The sequence below is a fragment of the Notamacropus eugenii genome, chromosome 2 (genome assembly GCF_028372415.1).
Source record: "Notamacropus eugenii isolate mMacEug1 chromosome 2, mMacEug1.pri_v2, whole genome shotgun sequence".
Classification (NCBI taxonomy): Eukaryota; Metazoa; Chordata; class Mammalia; order Diprotodontia; family Macropodidae; genus Notamacropus; species Notamacropus eugenii.
In genome coordinates, this window is record NC_092873.1 from 382984387 (window position 1) to 383005637 (window position 21251).

The following is a 21251-nucleotide window of genomic DNA, read 5'->3' on the forward strand; positions in this document are numbered from 1 at the left end:
AAATAAAAAATTATTGCAAGAAGCCAAAATGAAGTTTAAGTACATATAAACCACAAGTAGGATCACACAAGATCTAGAATCTAACACTATAAAAAATAGAGTGCGTGGAATATGATTTTCTTAGAAGCAAAAGATGTAGGCTTACCACTAAGAATAACTTACCAAGCAAAACTGAATATAATCCTATGGGGTGGGGGAGAAAGAGGAATGGTCCTTTACTGAAATAAAGGATATTCAAGCATTCCTAATGAAAAGAGCAAAGCCTGGAAGAAACTTTGAAACATAAATGTAGAAGTAAAGAGAAACACTAAAAAGAGAAATGCAGTCAAGAATTAGAAAATATTCCATAAGGATTGTGTTTGTATTCTAAAGAGGAGGGGAAGATAATATAGGTATCTCTTATAAACTGTGATGTCAGTAGGGATCATGGAGGGCATTAATGTGATGGAGGGCCTAGAAGACTTTTGCTCATGTTTTCTTATGATTTTAAAAGGTAAGAGGAGAAAATAATATACTAGAATAGAAAAAAATAACAATGGATGAGAGGAACATTATGTCACATAAATTGAAGCGTATAATTAAAGTCTATGCTAGTGAGGAAGAAACAAAGGGGAGATAAAATCACTTGAACCTCACTTTGAACTATGCAGAGTAAAGTATGCAAAACCATGAGAACAATTTTACCACAAGATTGGAAAAATGAAAATTTTTGAAAGGCTTAAGAACTCTGATCAATGAAATTATTAACCATGATCCAGAGGATTCATGATTTAGCATGCTGTCCATTTCCTCATGGGTGACAGAATAGACAGTTTTGGACATGATCAATATAGGAATGCATTTTGCTTGACTATGAGTATTTATTTCAGGTGATTTGTTTTTCTTTTTCTTTTTTCCAGTGGAAGTAGAAGGGGAGTCAAAGAGGACAGATACTTGCTAACTGAAAAAAAAAAAACTATAGGTAATCAACAAATCAATAAGATTAAGAGCCAATTCTCAATAGTCAAAGGATGTGAATTTTAAAATAAAAAATATAATGCAAACTATACCAAAAGCAAGAATAACCTGCAAATACCAAAATAAATAACAAAAATACCCCTTCCCAACCTCACCAAATTATAGGATGGCATTGGCAGCCAATTCTGCTGGCAGAAGTAAGATATTCAAATGACAGAAATATCAAGTTTGTCACTGCCCTAGAAAAGACAGTTCACTCCTCTAATTCTGAAGGAGGAGGAGGTTTTAAATTTTGTGAGAAATAATGAGGAGTATGTAGGTGGGTGGAAGCATGCCAAAATGATGACCATCCAAGTCACTACCAGACTAAAATGACCTCTCCAAAGGTATCGATGATATTTTAACTTTATATTTAATGGATATTTTCTCAATGCCTTGACCTCCGTAGCATTTGACACTAGTAATCCCCTTATCTTCTTGCATACTCTTTCCTTTCTGAGTTTTTTCCCTACCTGTCCAACCACTTCTTCTTAATGTCTTTTCCTGAATCTTCATCCATGTCACACCTACTATGCGTCCCTCAAATCTCTCTCCTGGGATCCTCTTTTCTTTTTTATACTATCTTACTTAGTGATCTTATCAGATCCCGTGGGTTCAGTGATCATCTCTGTGCACATTATTCCCAGATCTATATAGCCATCCCTCGTCTATGTCCTGAACTTTAGTCCCATATCACCAACAGTGTGTTGGATATTTTAAATTAGAAATACCTATATCAGGAAGTTTGTTCTTCCTCATCTCTGGCTTTCTTCAAGACTCAGCTCAGCCACTTTTTACAGAAGACCTTTCCTATCTGCCCAGGTCCTAATGGTTGAAGAATTCCTTTCTTGAGATAGCTAAGTAGTATAGTGGATAGAGAGCTGGGCCTGGAGTCAGGAAGATCTGGGTCCAAGTTCAGTCTTGGATACTTACTGGCTCTGTAACACTTAATGTCTGTCTGCCTCAATTTATTTTTGTTTCTGTTGTGAGGGTCAAATGAGATACTAATTGTAAAGTGCTTAACACAGTGCCTGGCACATAGGAAACACTATGTAAATATTAGTTACTATCTTTCACTAATAGCCCATGACACTCGTCATAAGGGGAGATACCCAAAAAGCCACCCACTCCCTGTCTTATATGGGCCCTGAGAAATGGGTTTGAGGTTTTGACTTTTTTGTTGGTTCTTTTTCTTTCTAGTTGCAAGGAATGGAGTTCCAATCTGGTTTAGGAGCTCAAATCACAGGGATCTGGGAATGTAATAATCCACGCCTGATCTATATCTTTCTACTGGAGCCAGATGACTGGAGGAGAGAGTGGGGTTGGTGATTTTACATAGCCCTGTCTCACTTAAATTCAATTCATTTGCAAGCCAAGACATCATCTTATTGATGTCCTTCATCCTCTTTGAGAGCGAAGGACGAACAAAAACAACCATTCTGACTAGGTGTGGCAGAGAGCCCAGCAGTTCTGAGGACCAAACATCTGGGGATGCTAGCCTAGCTGGGCTCTAAGATCGATTTTAGTAGGATTAATGCCACATAGAAACCTCAAATGGGAAGCAAATGCCCTCCTACCCCTTAGAAAATGAAATGGCATGGGGGCACTGCGCCTCTGAATTATTAGGGAAAATGTTTGTACATTTGCTTTTGCTGTATGTTTGAAGCACATTCCTCTTTGTAAAAACTAATCTGATTTTTATTGGTTAAACAGAACTGGTGTGCTAGTCACTGAGCCCGTAAAATAAGAGAAAAGACAGTTCCTATGCCCCTTAGAGTAGATGGGAAGGGGGAAGACAGAGGATAAAAGGCAACAGGATCAGACTTGGGAGAATGATCCAGATAAACCAGGTTATGCATACATTGTCTCATATGATCCTTACAACAGCACTGCAAAGCAGGTACCTGGAACTTCTGTATAATGAGAAGGTCCAGCTCCAGTGCTTCTATGTTCTACTTCCATCTCACCCTCCAGTCTGCTCCACCTCTGCAGTGACTGGGCAAGTACACTCCTTCCCCCTTCCCCCTTTGCAGATCTTCTTTATGCTTTATCTTCCTTTATTGAACTGCAAATCCCTTAAGATTAGGACTTATTTTGTTTTTATTTTTGTTTACCTAGTGCTTAGGAAAGTTCCTGATACACAGTAAGTCCTCACTAAATGCTCTGTTTATCTATTCTCTATCTATCTATCTATCATCTATCTATCTATCATCTATCTATCTATCTATCTATCTATCTATCTATCTATCTATCTATCTATCTGTCTGTCTGTCTGTCTGTCTGTCTGTCTGTTTATCTATCTATCTATCTATCTATCTGTCTGTCTATCTATCTATCTATCTATCTATCTATCTATCTATCTATCTATCTATCATCTCTCTACCTCTCTATCTTCATCTATCATCTATAGTGTTTCTTCCATTAAAATATAGTTTCCTCTAAGGTAGAGACATTTTGACTTTCTTTGTGTTCTCTGAGCTTAGCACTGTATCTGCCACAAATAAATAGTCTACACATGCCTTTGATCAGTTAAGATGGGAGTGAGAGTGATGAGGTAGAACTGAGGCTAAAGAGACAGACAGAATGGGAGGTGTTTGGGCAAGGGAATGGCATGTCTGGTGTTTGAGAGATACTTTTGCCACTCTTGCCTTTAACATGTCTGGGAGATGGGACAACCTGAAGTCAAAGTGGGGACAATGATGAAGCATAGAATTCCAAAGCTGGAAATGTGGATATCATCCAGGCTGAACCCCTCATTTTACTTAAGAAGATACTGAATTTTGGAGAGCTTAAGTGAATTATTCAAGGTCACTTAGTGTCGTGAATAGTTTAAAATTCTTCGACTGTGACTTCTTGTAGGGCAGCTGGAGTCATTGCTGATTCAGACCATTTCTGCCATATTGAGTTCAATTCCAAATGTCATGTTTTGTTAAGGATAGGCTGAAGAGCTCCCAAAATAGGACAAGCAAGATGATGAAGAGAACGAAATCCATGTCAAATGAGGACTGATTGAAGGAATTCAAGATGTTTAGTCTGGAGAAGAGATTTATGAGGAACATAACCATTTTCATGTTTACAGGGCTGCCATATATATGTAAGAGAGTTCAGATTGGCTCTCTTTGGTCCCAGAAGGCAAAATTAAGAGCAATGAGTTGCAATTGCAAAGTGGTTAATTTAGGTTTGATGTCAGTGAAGGGAAAAAAAAGTTTCTATGAATTAAAGCCCCTTAGAGCAGAATTGCCTGTCTTCAAGCAAAGGGTCTGTGTATTTTAAACAAATCATTTTATGTTTATATTTTGATTTTATATATTTATGAAATTATTTAAATTTTTAATAACTATTTTTATTTAAAATTTTAAAAAGTTATCTAAAATTTTGAGTTCCAAGTTCTGTTTCTCCCTCTTCTCTCTCCCTCCCCCTTCCCTAAGCAATCAGATATAGGTCATACATGTGCAATTATGTAAAACTTTTCCATATGAGTCATTTTGTACAAAAATACTTGAATAAAAGAAATAAATGAAAGTGAAAAATAGCATGCTTCAGTCTGTATTCATTCCCATCCCCTCCCATCTTCCTCTCCATTACAATAGCTCTTTCATGCCTCTTTTATGTGAGATAAATTACCCCATTCAATCCCCAGCCCCTTCTTTTCCCATTGCAATCTTGTTTCTTACCACTTTAATTTTTTGAGGGGGGTATCATCCAATCAAAGTAACCTTATATCCACACCCCTTATCTGCATATATTCCTTCTAATTGCTCTTATAGTAATAAAGTTGTTAAGAGTTACAAATGTTATCTTGCCGTATAAAATGCAAACAGTTTAACCTTATTTATTTTCTTATGTTTTCTCTTATTTCATTTTTACCTTTTTATGTTTCCCTTGAGTCTCGTATTTGGAGGTCAATTTTTTGTTTGGCTCTGATCTTTTAATTAGAAATGCTTGAAAGGTTTCTATTTCTTTAAATATCCATTTTTTCCCCTGAAAGATTATATTGAATTTTGCTGGATAGGTGATTCTTGATTGTAATCCTAACTTTGCCTTCCAATATATCATATTCCAAGTCCCCTGGTTGTTTAGTGTGAAAGCTGCCAAATCCTGACTGTAGCTCTATAGTATTTGGATTATTTCTTTTTGACTGCTTGCAACACTTTCTCCTTGCTATGTGAGCTCTGGAATATGGTCATAATGTTCCTGGGAATTTTCATTTTGGGATCTCTTTTGGGTGGTAATCAGTGAATTCTTTCAATTTCTGTTTTACCCTCTGGTTCTAATATATCAGGGCAATTTTCTTTGAAAATTTCTGGAAAGATCTTCTGGCTTTTTTAAAATCATGGCTTCAGGCAGTCCAAAAATTCTTATGTTATCTCTCCTTGATCTATTTTCTAGGTCAGTTGTTTCTTCCAATGAAAAATTTCACATTGTCTCCTTTTAAAAAATTTGTTTTATTTGGTTTTATCATATCCTGATGTCTCATAGAGTCATTAGTTTCCATTTGTTCAATTCTAATTTTTAAGGAATTATTTTCTTGGGTGAGCTTTTATAATTCCTCTCCCATTTGGTCCATTCTATTTCTCAGGGAGTTATTTCCTTTGGTAAATTTTTTTATGTATCTTTTCTCATGCTATTGACTGTCCTTTCATGGTTTCTTGTATAACTCTCATTTCTTTCCCCAATTATTCTTCTATTTCTCTAATTTGTTTTTTAAATTTCTTTTTAAGCTCTTCCAGAAATTCTTTTTGGGCCTGAAACCAAATTACATTTTTTCTTTAAGGCTTTATATGTAGCAATTTTGACAGCATTGTCCTCTTCTAACTTTATGCCTTTTTTTCTCCCTATCACCACAGTAATTTTCTGTAGTCAAGTTCTTTTTATTTGGTTGAGGTTTTTTTGCTCATTTTCTGTCTTTTTTGTGACTTGGTGTTTTTATGTGAGAGTTGGGCTCTGATCCTTTACCACTCCAAGCTTTTTGTGCTGGGTCTTTGGGTCTCACTGTGCTTCAGGGCTTAGCTACTTGCTTTCTCTGGAGGACAGACTTCCCTTTCAGCTAGTACTGGGGGACATGGAATCCCTGTTGGCCTCCTCTGGGTGTGAGATTTAGCTACTGATCTATAACAGAGATGGGACCCTGCTCCTGAGTTACTATGGAAAAAGTGTCTCTCTGCTGGTAGACTGTAGGGGCAGAACCTTGCTGTTGGAGAGCCAGAGGACAGGGCTTCACTATTGGTCAGCAATGGAGTCAAGGCCTGGCTGGTGGCTTGTGTTAGGGGTGGAGTTGCAGGAGTGAGACCTTTCTGCCCTGAACAGACTGCTTGATTGCTTAGGGGCCTACTAGTTTGCAGGAGGGCAGGGCCTCAGATGGTGGATTGCCTTTGGTTTGGAGGCTTGCTACAGAGCACCTACTGTGAGGCTGGTTATTGCTGCTCTTGGATCTTGTTCCTTTTCCACCCCATGAAACAGATCTTTCCTGCCATGCTGGTAAGCTGCTTCTCTGCTCCTAGATCAATTCTGCAGTGGTTTTTTAATTGTTTGGAGGGGGATTTGGGAGGGCTTCAGAAGGTTCCTTACTCATGCTGCCATCTTGGCACCAGAAATCCATTGTGTTTTAATGGGATTGGTTTTCTTTGTAATCATATTGTTTTATTTTATGCATGGCAAGACATTAAATTGAAAAGACATCCATAGGCATCACCAGACACCAGACCATCATTATAGGCACAAAAAGGTTAAGAAAACCTGGACAAGTGATCTCTGAGAAAGTGTGGGACAATGGAAATAGCCCTGAATTTGAGGTGCTGAATGAACTTGAACTTGGGTTTGAGTCCTGGCTCTCCATATTTTCTTGTGTACTACCCTTTAATATTCTACATTTCAGTTCCTCACATATGACACTCATTCTCTTATCTCTGTGCCCTCATACTGGCTGCCCCCATGTCTGAAGTGCTATACCTCCTTATCTTGGGGTCTTAGAGTCTCTGTCTTCTTTGGAGACTCAGCTCAGATATTAGCTTTTGCAGGAAACCTTTCCTAGATCCCACAGCTTCTAAAGCCATCTCTTTTGTAGGCCTCTTCTATGTTGCTATTGAGTTATTTCACTTGTTTCTGACTCTTGGTGACCTCATTTGGGGTTTTCTTGGTAAAAACACTGGAATGGTTTGTCATTTTCTCTCCAGTTCATTTTACATATGAGAAAACTGAGGTAAACAGGGTTAAGTAACTTGCCTAGGGTTATACAGCTAACACACGTGTGAGGCTGAATTTGAACTCAGATCTTCCTGACTTTAAGCACATATGCTGCACTGCTTAGCTGCCCCTTATATATACCTGCTCATTTACATGTTGTAATTCTAAATTTACTAGAATATAAGCTCCAATAGACCAGGGACTATTTTTGCCTTTCTTTATCACCATAATGCCTGGCTGTAATGAACACTTAACAAATGCTTATACATTGATTAACGTTGTCACTTCATCTCTGAGGCCTTACTTGACTCATCCATAAAAGAAAACATTTGGTCTAGATGACTTATGAGGTATTTTCTAGCTTGATAACATGATCCTTTACACCACTAAGATTCTGCCATTAGGTCATTACTGTTACCCAGCTCTGACCAGAGATCAAAGGTTTCACAATAGAAAATAGGTCATTGTTAGTGGTTTGAACTTTTTCTTTTCACATTAACAGATTTGATTGGTAAAGAATTATATGTAGTCCTCCTATTCCTATTGTCTGGTGTTCATTGTGTAGGCAAATCCTGCATCTGAGATATGGTGGAGAGCAGGAGGCAGGGGAAGAGTCAGTTGTGTTTCTGCCCTTGAGGAGTTTCTGGATTTAATGGAAAGAGAAAGAACACAGCCACAGGACACAGGCAGATGTACATGCAATGAAAGTCAGAGAGACAGATGGAGTAAACCAATGTAGAACAAATTTAAATTCACAAATTCTGGAGTCTATGTAATATAGCAAATATGCGTGTGTGGGATTATATAGAATTTTATGTATCTACATCGGTATATCTATATAGGGAAGCAGATATATCCACTCTTGTAAATGTTATTAGTCTGAGGGATGTATTTTTCAAGTACAAGCTAAACTTCTGATCACAGTCTACTAATGGAGAAAGAAGGACATAAGCTTTATATCCAAGGGCTAACTCCTTTCCCATGAAATACCAGTTCCACAATGAACACAAATAGTAGATAGCAAAGAAACCCATTTATCAAACTGATAACAAAACAGAAAATCAGAGAAGTACACAAAGGAGAATATGTACCAGAAAGGACTGAATGAACGAGCTCTCCAGTTGCAAAGGAGGTAACTCAGCTAAATCAAGAGAGAGGAATCCCAGATCTCACCCCAAGAGGAAATTTCCCAAAGCTGAGATAGGTACATGATGGCTACTGTGGCCCTTCTCATGTTTTCTTCTTCCCAGAGCCTTATTTCCCCTTCAGCAGTCTGAAGTAGGATTGACATCATCCATCTTTTCTCTTATTTTATTTCATTATTTTATTTGTTTTCAGTGTTCTACAATCACTTCTATATAACTTAGATTTTTTCCCCTTCCTCCTGCCATCCCCCCCTGCATCTCTACTCCTTCCCTGAGATAACATGCAGTTTTATATAGGTTCAACATATATATTCCTAATAATTACATTTTCACCTTAGTTGTGCTGAATAGAAGAATTGAAATGAATGGGAGAAATCATGAAACAAACCAAAACGTGATACAAAAGAAAATGATCTACCACATTTTGCCATCAAATTCCAAAATTCTTTCTCTGGATGTGGAAGGCATTTTGCTTTAAGAAACCACTGGGAATTTTTTAAGTCATTGCATTGCAATGAAGTACTAAGTTTATCAGAAAACATCCTAGCACACTGTGGTTGTTGCTGTGTACAAAGTTCTCCTGGTACTGCTCCATTTGCTCAGCATCAGTTTGTATAAGTGTTTCCAGCCCTCTCTGAAATCTTCCTGTTCATCATTTCTTATAGCACAATAGTATTCCATTACATTCATATACCACAATTTATTCAGTCATTCCCCAATTGATGGGCATCCCGTTGATTTCCAGTTTTTGGCCACGACAAAGGGAGCTGCTATAAATATTTTTGTTCATGAGGGACCCTTTCCCATTTCTATGATCTCTTGAGGATACAGTCCTAGAAGCAGTATTGCTGGGTCAAAGGATATGAAGATTTTTGTAGCCCTTTGGGCATAGTTCCAAATTGCTCTCCAGAATGGTTGGATCAGCTCACAGCTCCAGCAACAATGAATTAGTGTTCCAACTCTCCCACATCTTCTCCAACATTTATCATCATCCTGTTTTGTCATGTTAGCCAATCAGACAGGTGTAATGTGGTATCTTAGAGTTGTTTTGATTTTCATCTCTCTAATCAATATAATTTAGAGTATTTTTTCATATGACTATAGATAGCTATAATTTCTTCCTCTGAAAACTTCCTGTTCATATCCTTTGACCATTTATCAATTGGGGAATGACTTGTATTCTTATACATTTGACTCGTCTCTCTCTATATTAGAAATGAGACCTTTATCATAGACACTAGTTGCAAAAATTCTATGGTGTCAGGCATTGGTCTATGCCTAGTTTCCTCCATACTGTTATCCAGTTTTCCCAGCAATTTTTGTCAAACAGTGAGTTATTATCCCAGAAGTTGGGATCCTTGGATTTATCAGACAGTGGTTTGTTATATTTATTGATTACTGTGTCTTGAGTACCTAACCTATTCCACTGATCTACTCTTCTGTTTCTTAGCCAGTACCAAGTGGTTTTGATAATTGCTGCTTTATAATACAATTTGAGATCTGGTAGAGCTATGCTATCTTCCCTAGCATTGTTTTTCATTAATTCACTTGATGTTCTGTACTTTTTGTTCTTCCAGATGAATTTTGATATTATTTTTTCTGGCTCTAGAAAATAATTATCTGATAGTTTGATTGGTATGGCACTGAATAGATAAATTAATTTAGGTAGAATTGTCATTTTTATTATATTAGCTCAGCCTACCCATGAGCAACTGATGTTTTTCCACTTAGATCTGACTTTATTTGCACAAAAAGTTTTTTGTGACTGTATTCATATAGTCCCTGAGTTTGTTTTGGCAGGTAGACTCCAAATATTTTAGAGGGTCTACCATAACTTTAAATAGGTTTTCTCTTTCTACCTCTTGCCATTGGACTTTGTTAGTAATGTAGAGAAATACAGAAGATTTGTGTGGGTTTATTTTGTAACCTGCAACTTTGCCAAAGTTATTTATTATTTCAAGTAGGTTTTTACTTGACTCTCTGGGATTCTGTAAGTATATCATCATATCATCTACAAAGAGTGATACCTTAGTTTCTTTTTTGCCTATTCTAATTCATTCAATTTCTTTATCTTGTCTAATTACTATAGTTAACATTTCTAGTACCATATTGAATAATAATGATGATAATGGACATCCTTGTTTCACCCCTGATCTTACTGGAAATACATCTAGCTTATCCCCATTACATATAATGCTTGATCAAGGTTTTAGGTAGATACTGCTTATTATTTTATGGAAAGTTCCACTTATTCCTATGTTCTACAGTGTGTTCAATTGGAATGGGTGTTGAATTTCGTCAAAAGTTTTTTCTGCATCTATTGAGATAATCATGTGGTTTCTGTTAGTTTTGTTGTTGATATGACCAGTAATGTTAATAGTTTTCCTAATAATCAACCAGCCCTGCAATCCTGGTATAAATCCTACCTGATCATAATGTGTTATTCTGGTAATTTATTGCTATATCCTTTTTTGCTAAAATCTTATTTAAAATTTTTGCATCTATATTCATTAGAGAAATTAGTCTATAATTTTCTTTCTCTGTCTTGGCTCTTCCTGGTTTAGGTATCAAAACCATATTTGTATCATAGAAAGAATTTAGGAGCACTCCATCTTCCCCAATATTTCCAAATAGTCTGTATAGTATTGAAATTAACAGTTCTTTAAATGTTTGATAGAATTCATTTGTGAATCCATCTGGCCCTAGAGATTTTTTCCTAAGGAGTTCATTGATGGCTTGTTAAATTTTTTTTCTGAGATGGGGTTATTTACATTTTCAACTTCTTCTTCTGTTGATCTGGGCAATTTACATCTTTTAAAATAATCATCCATCTCATTTAGACTGTCGAGTTTATGGGCATGTAGTTGGGCAAAGTAATTTCTTATTAACTTTTAAATTTCCTTTTCATTGGAGGTGAGTTCATCTTTTTCATTCTTGATATTGGTAATTTGGTTTTCTACTTTCTTTCTTTTTTTTTTTTTAAATCAAGTTGACCAAAGATTTATCAATTTTATTATTTTTTTTTCATAAAACCAACTCTTAGTTTTATTTATTACTTCAATAGTTTACTTAATTTCAATTTTATTAATTTCTCCTTTGGTTTTCAGTATTTCTAATTTGGTATTTACTTGGAGATTCTCAATTTATTCTTTTTCGAGCTTTTTCAGCTTCATGCCCAATTCATTGATCTCCTCTTTTTCTATTTTATTCATGTAGGCATTCAAAGATATAAAACATCCCCTAAGAACTGCTTTTTCAGTATCCCATAAGATTTGGTAGGTTGTCTCACTATTGTCATTCTCTTGAATGAAGTTGTTGATTGTTTCTATATTTGTTGTTTAACCCACTCATTCTTTATGATTAGATTGTTTAGTTTCTAATTAATTTTTTATTTATATTTCTACAGACTTTGATTACATATAATTTTTATTGCATTATGATCTGAGAAAGATGTATTGACTACCTCTGCCTTTCTGCGGTGGATTGGGAGGTTTTTATGGTCTAGTACATGGTCAGTTTTTGCATATGTGCCATGTACTGCTGAGAAAGAGGTATATCCTTTTCTATTTGCATTCAATTTTCTCCAGAGATCTATCATATCTTCCTTATCCAGAGTTGCATTCACCTCTTTAACTTCTTTCATGTTTATTTTGAGGTTAGATTCATCAAGTTCAGAGAGGGGGAGGTTGAGGTCCCCCACTAGCATAGTTTTGCTATTTCTTCCTGTAGCTCCTTTAATGTCTTCTCTGAGAATTTGGATGCTATATCACTTGGAGCATATATGTTTAGTAATAAAATTGCTTCCTTGTCTATGGTGCCTTTTAGCAGGATATAGTTTCCTTCCTTATCTCTTTTGATTAGATCTTTTCCTGCTTTTGCTTTGTCTAAGATTAGGATTGCTACCCCTGCTTTTTTTTACATCAACTGAAGCACAATATATTCTGCTCCAACCTTTTACCTTTACCCTCTCTATATGCCCCGTTTCAAATGTGTTTCTTCCAAACAACGTATTGTTGGATTATGTTTTTAATCCATTCTTGTATCCTTCTCCATTTTATGGGAGAGTTCATCTCATTCATAATTATCAATTCACAATCACAATTATGATTTCTATCTGTGTCTTTCCCTCCATCTCCTTTCCCCTTGTTTATGCTTTTAGTTCTCTCTTTTCCATTCCCCTCCCCAATAGTTTTAATTTTTAACCACAGCCTGTATCAGTCTTCCCTCCCTTCTTTCAGCCCCCCTCCCTTTTAATCCCCTTTCCCTCACTACTTCTTCCCTCCTTTTTAGCCTTCCTCCCCTTTTCTTTTCCTCTTCCCCTCCTATTGCCTATAGAGCTAATTGTATTTCTATACTCAACTGAGTTTGTTTTACCCTCCTTGAATCCAATCAGATGATAGATACTCTCAAACTATGCTCATCTCACTCCCTTGTTTCCCTCTACTGTAATGTATTTTTGTGCCTCTTCCTGTGATGGAAATTATTTTTTCTGTCTCCTCCTTTTCACATCTCCCATTACAATCCCTTCACACATTTAAATCACATTTGTTATCATCACATCATTTAATTTATATCCACTCCCTCTATCTATGTAAATCCCTTTACATTTCATAATAAATATACAGTTCTCAAGATTACCAAGTATCATCTTCCCTTACAGGGATGTGAAGAGTTTCCCTTTATTGTGTAATGAGTTTCTTTTCCCCTGTTTACCTTCTTATGCTTCTCTTGAGACCTGATTTTGAAGATCAAATTTTCTAGTGAGTTCTGGCCTTTTCATCAGGAAGGTCTGGACATTCCTTATTTCACTGAATGTCCAGCTCTTTGCCTGAAATATTATGCTCAGCTTTGCTGGGTAATTAATACTTGGTTGTATTCCCAGCTCCTTTGCCTTACAGAATATCATATTCAAATTCCTTTGATCTTTTAATGTAGAAGCTTCAAGGTCCTATGTGATCCTGACTGTAGCTCCTCGATATTTGAATTATTTCTTCCTGGCTGCCTGCAGTATTTTCTTCTTCAGTTGATAGTTCTGGAATGTGGCAACAATATTCCTTGGTGTTTTTAGTTTGTAGTCTCCTTCAGGAGGTGAACAGTGGATTCTTTCAATGACTATTTTGCCCTCTGGGTCTAGGATTTCTGGGCAATTTTTTTTTGATGATTTCTTGAATGAAGTTGCTCAGGCTTTTTTTTTCATCATGGCTTTCTGATAGAACAATAATCCTTACCTTAATAGTTACCCTAGAGCTACCTTGTTAAGTGTGGGGGAGGGGTGGTCTGGCCATAGGCAGTCTCCTCTGCTGAGCTAGAGCATGGGCAAGCTCAGCTGTCTGCGCTAGTGTCTTCCCAATTCCCCTGGGGTGCTGAGGCATGCCTGGGGTTCTAGTGTTGGCAGTTGTTGGCTTCACCCCCCTAGGGTTCAGGATCTTTTCCCAGTTTCTTGAGGTGGGGCTGTCCGGGACGGCTCTGATCTTGCACTGGTAGCCTTTGGCCACAGCAAGAGGAACCCTCCTTAGCAATCTTTCTAGCCTCACAGGTTAAGAATCTGTTTACCCCTTCTGCTGTTCCCACTGTTCCAGAGTTTTTCCTGGGGAGATATTCTCTGGGCTTGTCAAGGTCAACAAGGGGAGGAAGAGAGCAATTACTGATCACCCTGCCATCTTGGCTCCCAGAACCAGAAACCATTTAAAAAATCCATCCTTTCTCTTGAAGATGGAAGGCAGAAATGCCCCAAATATTTGCAAAATCTGAAGAGCCTGAATAGAATCAAAAGACTCAAGTTTTCCTCTGTCTTGTTCTCACCAGCTCCCTGAAGACACTGATGTTCATCAATGAATAGAGTCTCAAACCAGTGAGCTTTGGGGCTTGGGTTATAATAAGAAGAGAATGATTGGAGACAGTTGTGTCTTTTTTTGAACCCAAAAGAAACTATCTTAATTTGGGGGGATCTTTTAAAAATCTTATCTTTTTACTAAAGTATGGCATAATCTAAACACTCCTAGTCTTTGAATCAAGAGAGATTTGGATTCATATTCCAGAAGGATTTTTCCTAGGTTTGTCACCAAGCCCCCCATGAACCTCAGCTTTCTGTCATCTGTAAAAGGGGGATGGGAGGTCTACAAGTGTTATGTACTAAATACATTTTAAGACTTTTTCAATATGTCAGTTGCGTTGACTTTTTTCCTTCTAAAATAATATTATTTGCTAAAGGGGATAGCTCTCCTGAAGGAGTAGGGAGACTGATGCTAAGGATACCTACTATGATCTAAAACAGAAGTATAAAACTCAAATAGAAATTGGAACCATTGAAGTGTACATAAGGATCCTTGTGGATGACATATAGACTTGGAAAGCCACCTATTATAGGTAATGTGGTAAGTAGAATGCCAAGCCTGGAGACAGGAAAACCTGAGTTCAAATTCAGGCTCAGATACTTTCTGGCTATGTGATCCTGAGTAAGTCACTTAACTTCTGTTTGCCTCAGTTTCTTCATCTGAAAAATAAGGATAATAATAGGACCTATCTCTCAGGGTTGTTGTGAAGTTCAAATGAGACAATAATTGCAAAGTACTTAGCACAAAGTAGGTGCTATACAAATGTAAGGTATTATTATCATTATTTTATTAATACATCAACATATTAAAATCATACAGGAAGTAACTACATTTTAATCTAATTTTGACCTCACCTGAGAGTGTTTGTGGGTTGCATGCTGTCTTTTAGTCATATATTTTGAAAATTCAGGTCAAAAACAGAAGACATCAATAAAATTTTATGAAAATTAATATTTGTAGTACCTAACTTCATAGGTGAGGAAAATATGTTGCATAAATCTTAAAGTGTTATATAAATGCGAGGTGTTTTTATTATTAACCTTAATAGATAAGCCATTTTTTTCTGACAATAAGAGTTTGCTTTGCTGAGTATAAAAAAAGGCAACATAATGTCGTGGATAGAGTCAGGGAGTCCTGGGTTCAAGTTCTTCCTCTGTCAGAAATTGGCTGTAATATCCTGGGCAGATGATAACTTATCAGCTTCGCCAGACAACTTTCTAGGACTATGTTACAGAACTATTGCCTATCTGCATTGATGGAAAGAATTTTTTTTTTCACCCAGAATTCCCTCTACAGTGAAATCACAGCTTCTGGACCAAAATTAAAACAGACAATTAGAACAATCCAGTTAAATACCACAGGTAGATATTCTTCACTAATAAGCCCCAAGAAATCATTTTGTTGTTTTCTGTCATACCCATCTCTTCATGATCACATTTAACATTTTCTTATCAAAGATAATAGAGTAGTTTGCTATTTCCTTCTCCAGCCCATTTTGCAGGTGAAGGAACTTAACAACTTTAAGTGACTTGCCCAGGGTCACACAGCTAGTAAGTGTATGAGGCCAGATTTGAACTCATGAAGATAAGTCTTCCTGACAATAAACCCAGAGCTCCATGTACTGTGACACCTAGCTGCCTCTTGGTACATATAAGAAATTAGGAATTTGGGGCTTGGGCTCTGGCTTTCTCATTGTTCTTACAAGTCTGACATTCCTTTCAAAATACCTTCTTAAAATCTGTCTTCAATGGGATATTGGAATTGTGCATATACCATTAGACTTGACTGACATGTTCTTTGGTTATATTGAACCTGTTGAATTCCTCTTAAAAATAATTATTTATTTCAATGGATGGTTCAATGGGTAGGGTCTATTTAGAAATGAAGATAAATAAAAACAAAGAAATATAGTTTTAAAAAAAGTAACAGAACCAAGTTTCAAATACAGGTTGACAGAGCAAATCCAGTGCCCTTTCTCCTATAACAAATGGATTTTCATGCCCCAGATCCCCCAGATCAGTATTTCTGGTTTCTCTCAACATATTTCAATGCATAAATTATTCAATGCTCAAATTGGAAACATGAATCTGAATAATGGCCTGCTTCAGTATGTGTAGATAGTAAGCAGTCCCATTCATAGCCCTTGAGAAGAGTTTGCAGCAGCTACTAGAAGCAGAAGTGGGGACAGGGGCACAAGGGTCACTCTGTTCTGAGCTCTGGGATTTTACACATCCTCCTTCTTGCCCATCTGATCCTCCTATTGTTGTAGTTCCCTGAGGTAACCACTGTCTTGCTTGGGCAGACCACGATGATGAACCTTGGGAATCATATTCTCACTGGAGAAGCTGAGTATTGGCAGTCTGCTCTTCTATATCAGTCCCCAACAGACTATGGCACAAATAACTGGGAAAGGGACATGAGGTCCTAACTGCTGATTCAGGGCTACAGCCAACCACAGCAATACAAGAGTGTATTGTCAAGAGCTTCCCAAAAGCAGAGCAGAGGGTAAGTGCGGGGCTCAGGTGAGGCATTTTACTTCTTTGAGACTTGCAGTGGCAGGTAGTATGCAGAGGAATCTATGGATAAGATGGAGTTTGGTGGAGCTAAGGACTGCCTCAAGCAGAAAATAGTTACCTGTCAGGACTTTTATGGAGAAGCGGTGAGAGAGACAGAGACCCAGAGAGAAGGAGAAACAGACATAGAAGGAGAGAAGGAAAAGGAAGAAGAGAATAGGGAAAGAAAGGAAGGGGCAGAGAAGAAAGAGGGAAGAAGGGAAGGAGACAAGGAGAAGGGAAGAAAGAAGGCAGATAAGAAAAAAGGGAAGTAGGAAGGGGAAGAAGGTACTTACTAGTTTAAGGAAATGCCAAAGGACAAAGGTAAGTCCTTTGTCCTCTTTCTTGAAATTCTATCCCAAATGCTCAACTGGTGACTTTGTCCTCATCCCCACACCCAGAGTCCCAACCATATCCTTTATTTAAACAGCATCTACACAGCCCAAAGCCAAATGGAGTTTTGAACATTTCTAGCAGGTAAGACCTCATCAAGAAATATCTTAGGAAAATATTAAGAGGAACAGCATTCCACATTTTTCCCTAGACCACTCTATTGTGTTCTGACACAATATCAGAGAGGGCTTAAAATAGCAGCAGCAGCCCTGGGACTATGTGAATCTGATCTTAAACTTTCTCACCTTCTTTTGCTTCTTGTTTCTCTTTTCCTTAATTTCCGAAGGAATTGTTTTGTTGCTGCTTTTGCTCCTGTTGCTGTGTGTGTATCTATGCACTCTCCTGTGTGTATGTGCATCTTTAAGTGTTTGTGGGTGTTTGTGTGAGTGTGTATGAATGTGTGAACTTTCATTCAGGAGAGGGGACTGAATCTCACAAATGTTCTAGGAGAGTTGGAGGAATCCCTGTTAACCCCCAGGTAAAACATAGAAGACAGAAAAGACAGAAGAGTCATCACTGGGAGCAGATCTGTGCTTTATAGAGTAAGGAAAGTCCAGAGACAAGGAGGAACCACCAGTTTCTTTCCTTTGAGAGTCATTTATTTTTAGACTTGTCAAGATGAAAAAGTAAAACTTTTCCACCAAAATGGCCAGATTGGATTCACTATAGATAGTAAATGACATTTGTATAGCATTTAAAGTTCTACAAAGGTTTATTTGACTTTCAACTTTGGAAAATAGGTACTGATAGTCATTTTCATGATTTCACAGGTAAGATAACTAAGGACAAGGAATCAAATGTCAGAAGAAGATCTGAATCTTTGACTGTCCTGATTCCAAATCTGAACCTTTCAACTGAATTACTTTGATTCATAAACATCTCTTCATTGTCAAATACTCACTTAGAGTAGTGGGTTTGGAGTATAAGAGCTGGGTTCAAACAAACCAAAAGGAGCATCAATTTCTTCATTGAATTTGAGGAAAATAACAGCCACATTAACTCCCTCAAAAGCTTTTTCTAAGTATTGATAAGATAGTGTCATTATATACAATTAAATGTAATATAAATATCAACTATTAGATTCAACCTAAGACCCTATGTACAAAACTAGCTGATCATGTTGGAGCCCATCTATTGCTCAGTACTCTCTATGTCAACTATGAAAATCAACACACACACACATACACACACAAATACTTACTCATGAATCTCACAACTCACTTAGCCCCACCTGTACCTGAATATGAATTCCCTCTTCTGCATAGCTGAAAAATGGCCACATGATTTTCATCTGAAACTCTATATAGAGGAGTAACCATTTAAATTCCAAGACTAGTTATTCTTCCTTTGGGTAGATCTTATTATTAGGGAGTTTATCTTCACATCAAGCCTAAATTTGACTCTTTAATACTTCTGGTCATTGTTCCCAGTTTTATGTGGTTTTTGGCCACTCTTCATTCATTGAATTGTGTCCTTCCTAACTAAAAACATAGTTAAAAATGGAGGCTAAAGGGCTGTGTGAACTGTCATTGACTAGGATTGAAGGTGAGGTTTGGGGAATATGGTTTTGCTATAGCTTTTATTTTAGAAACTTATTCTCAGAGAGATCTGTCTGAGGAGGTCAGCAATGTTGAGAGTAAGTCATGTCTGTAGACCATCCAAAGAAGTGGAAACTGACTATCACAATAATTGAATTGTTCTGTGTAGGAAACAAATCTGGACTCAGGGACCTGAATAACCTAGTTCAGAGTCTGCACCAATCTCAATGAGCTCATTCAAGCATTAAAATATCTTCCGTACTCTTTGTGTTAGGTAGATCCAGGCAAGAGGGAGAAGGGAAGAGTTTACTTCCAGCTGTCCACTTTATCTTCTAGAACTAAAATTGGAGCTACCAAGGTGAGAGAGAAGATTAGGGTACTTGCTCGAGTAAAAGGGATAAAATTACAAATCAGGCCACTACACTCTAATGGTGGAATTTTGTTTTGCTGGCAGCTGGGAGAAAGCAATTAGAGGAAGAAGGAACCTTGGTCCTGACCTAGAGACTGAAATGTGCTGGAGGCTCTGAGAGACTGTTGTTAAATTTTCAGTGAGAGCATTTTCACTTTGGAGATAAACAAATACTGCAAATAAAGGCTTGGTTCATTATTTTGTTAATTATCTAGACTTAAGAAAGTAATGAAAAAATGTCAATAATAGAGATTAAACTTGAAAGTGTGACCTAATTTCCAGAGATCCAGTTAAACATTTACCAGAATATTCCTTCGTGGAGACATATAGTAGTATGACCACTTGTAGAGTCAGGAAACATGGGTTGAAGCTTCATCTGTGACATTTGTGACCCTCATCAAATTTCACTTCTCCTCATACCTCTATGAATAAATGTCACCGTCACCTATAAAACAGACTAATAAGCAACGTTTCAGGTGTAGGGGATAGTCGATTCTTGACTAGCTAATTCCAGACCCTCTCCAAATGCTCCCAGGTGATATCATTATAGAAAGTAAGGGGAAGGAATCACTTGATTAAAATCCAATTGTCCCCCTCTACATGAACATTCAAAAGATTCATTTATTGAATATTACTGAGCACTTGTATGAACAGGAAAGAAGACATGATTGTAATTCTTGAGAAATTATTATCTCAAGGGAGATGGAAGAGAAGTATGAAATAGCTAGAGAAGATTACTAAGAAATGTTCTTCAATAATCAGATACTGATCTTGTGATACAATCAAGAGAAGATAGAACTTTGGATTAGGGAAAGAGAAAAATAGTGCGGTGTAGGGATTTGGAGCCCTAGGACTCGAATGTGAATCCCTTTGCCTACAATACAAATTAAAATTTGACAGTTCCATGGTCAGTCTTGCACCTTGGTGTTGGCAGCTGTGTAGAGAGGATAGAATAGAGAGGGGAGAGACTGAGAGCAAAGAAATTAATTAGTAGACTATTTCAGGAGGCCAGGATCAAGGTGGTAGACTAAATCTAGATGCATGAGTGGGAGAGCAGAGTATGGAGGAGAGAGATATTACTGAGGCATAACTAAAAATACTTGACAACTTGGATGATAAAGGAGAGGAAAATGTCAAGCAGAACTCTAAAGTTACAGTTGGGGGTGCTTAGGAGGATGTTGATGACCTGGACAGATACAGACAAGTCTGAATGAGTGGCACATTTATATAGGACTTTAAGGTTCACAAAACATTTTACAAATATTATTTCCTTGTATCCTCACAGCAACCCCTGGGAGATAGGAGTTATTATCATTATACCCATTTTACAGATCAGACAAATGGAGCTAAAGTGACTTGCTCAGGGGCATACTACTAGGTATGTGTTATGTATTCATATTTTCCTGACTCCAGCTCCAGCTCTCTATTCACTGTACCATACAAATGCCTCTATTGAGTTCTGTCTTTGGCATACCGAGTTCAAGATGTCTGAGAGACATGAAGAGATATCCCAAATGCTCAGCTGGTGACTTTGTCCATCCCCACATCCAGTCACAATCACTGTTGAGACTTTATTTAAACAGCATCTATACAGCCCAAAACCAATTGGAGTTTTGACCATTTCTAGCATGTAAGACCACATTAAGAAATATCCTAGGAAGACAGTAAGAAAGGCAGTATTGCATATTTTTCTTGAGACTACTGTGTCAGAACCAGAGAGAATTTTTTTAAAAAAAGAATAACAACAGCATTGGGATTGCGTGAATCTGATCTTAAACTTTCTTATTTTATTTTGCTCCAAGTTTCTTTTCCCCTTAATTACTCAGGGAATATTTTTGTTGTTGGTGCTGCTGCTACTATTGTATCTATGCATCTATGCACTCTCCATATGGTGTTGCCTTACCCTAAGTGAGTATCTGCAAAGACCTTGGCCTAAAGGGGCCAGGGTCACCCAGTGCATCCTGGGTCGTCTCCAGTCATCCTGATGAATATCTGGTCATTGGATTCAGATGGCTCTGGAGGAGAAGTGAGGCTGGTGACCTGCACAGCCCTCCCTCAAAACAAAGTCAAGTGCAAGTCATGTCATCATTTCTCTGATGGCATGGTCTTCTTCGGCAACGAAGGATGAACACGAGTATATATATATATATATGTATATATAATATATATGTGTGTGTGTGCATGAACTTTCGTTCAGGAAA